This window comes from Mobula hypostoma, chromosome 11, assembly GCF_963921235.1.
Source record: "Mobula hypostoma chromosome 11, sMobHyp1.1, whole genome shotgun sequence".
Lineage (NCBI taxonomy): Eukaryota > Metazoa > Chordata > Chondrichthyes > Myliobatiformes > Myliobatidae > Mobula > Mobula hypostoma.
In genome coordinates, this window is record NC_086107.1 from 102056089 (window position 1) to 102058450 (window position 2362).

Sequence of the window (2362 nt, forward strand, 5' to 3'; positions counted from 1 at the left end):
CTCCTGAACCAATTCCCTCTTTCATGACCCTTTCCCAGTGGTGCTGCCACATTCTCAAGGATGAAAATTATTCACTGTATACATCTACATGTGTTTGGAATTTGCTGCTGTGTGTTGGTGTGACATGCAACAAGAAACAACATTCAACAAGTATAAAAAATAAAGAATTATATTAAAAATAAAGTTAGAAGTTAAAGTATGGATATGGATTAAAATGTGGATAAATACAGAAATATCAGCATGTAATTGTAACAAAGTTTGAAGTAAATATGTTATCAAAGTACATATATGTCACCATACACAACCCTGAGATTCATCTCCTTGTGGGCATACTCAATAAATCCATAACAGAAATAATGACCAGAATGGAGTCAATGAAAGATCGCACCAACTTGGACATCCAACCATGTGCAAAAGCCAACAAGCTGTCCAAATCCAAAAAGAAAGAAATAATAGTAGTAGTAATAATAATAATAATAAATAAGCATTAAATATTGAGAACATGAGATGAAGAGTCCTTGAAAATGACTCCATAGGTTGTGGGAACAGTTCAGTGATGGGGCAGTGAAGTTGAGTGAAGTTATCCCCTCTGGGTCAAGAGCCTGATGGTTGAGGGATAGGTAACTGTTCCTGAACCAGGTGGTGTGGATCCTGAGGCTCCTGTACCTTCTCCCTGATGATAGCAGGGAGAGGAGAGCATGTCCTGGGTGGTGGGGGTCCCTGATGATGGATGCTGCTTTCCTGTAACAACATGTCATGTAGATGTGATCAATGGTGGGGAGGGCTTTAGCCGTGATGGGCTGGGCCTTATCCACTACTTTTTGTAGGATTTTCCAATCAAGGACATTTGTGTTTCCATACCAGGCTGTGATGCAACCAGTCAATACACTCTCCACCACACATCTCTAGATGTTTGTCAGAATTTTAGATGTCCTGCTGAATTTCTGCAGACTCCTGAGGATATAGAGGCACTGCTATGCTTTCTTCATAATTGCACTTTCATGCTGCTGGGCCCATGACAGGTCCTCTAAAATGATAACACCTAGAAACTTAAAGTTGTTGACCCTCTCCACCTCTGACCTGATGATGAGGACTGGCTCGTGGACCTCTGGTTTCCTTCTCCTGAAGCCAATAATCAGCTCCTTGGTCTTGCTGACATTCAGTGAGAGGTTGTCGTTGTGCAGATTTTCAATCTCCCTCCCAGCGGATCCGTCACCTCCTCTGGTTCAGCAAATGGCAGTGGTGTCGTCAGCAAACTTGATTGTGGCATTGGGTCTGTGCTTAGCCACACAGTCATCGTGTAAAGTGAGTAGAGCTGGGGGCTGAGCCTTGTGGTTCAGCTGTGTTGATGGAGATTGTGGAGGAGATGTTGTCCCAGTCCAAACTGTCTGGGATCTACGAGTGAGGAAATCCAGGATTCAATTGCACAGGGAGTTATTGAGGCCAAGGTCTTGAAGCTTATTGATTAGTTCTGAGGGGGATGATGAATGCCAAGCTGTAGTCAAGGAAGTATACATCTTCACTCTCCAGATGTTCTAGGGCTGAGTGAAGAGCCAATGAAATAGCATCTGCTGTAGACCTGTTACTCCAGGAGGCAAATGAGAGTTGATCCAAGTTGCTTCTCAGACATTATAAAGAGTGGTTTAAAGTGCAGTGACTGAGGTAATAGAGGGGGACTAACCAGAATGACTCAACAGATTATCTGTCTGGGGGGGGGAGAAGAAACTTTTATGACGCTGTGAGTAGCTCTTAACTTCTTCTATTATTGTCCCCTTAACATTTCTTTTTGCATTCCTCTAACTCTTCTCATGTTCATCATGTCAGTCGTTCTATTTACTGTGACCGTGAGCATCGTGCCCCCAAGAAATTTCATTGCACCCCGTTCACACGACAACCCTCTGATCTGACCTGCACGCCAGCTGGATTTTCCTCTCTCAGTAAACTCCTAAATGCATTCACCTGCCCGCCTGGTTCATTCTTTGTCCGACCCCTTCTCGGGGTCTCGGCTCGAATCCTTGACAGACACTTTTTTTTTTGCCTACACGGATGCTGCTCGATCCGCTGAGTTCTTCCAGCCTTCTGTTTTCGCTCGGTGAGACTAGTGGTGGGCAGCAAAGGTCTCGCTGGAAACGGAACTCTGCGAGAAACAAAGCTGGTGCCTGGTAGGACTTTCTGGAAAGTTTTAAATGCAGGGTTTTGAACTGGGGGGGGGTCCTGGAAAACATTGGAATTGTAAACTTTGATGGGTTGTATTGAGTGCTTATATTTAGAGTGGGAGGGTTTCGGAAAACAAAAAAAAACGGGAGATCCTGCTTTAGACCAGCGCTACTCTCAGCAGCGAAGGCTGCTTCGCTGAGAAAAA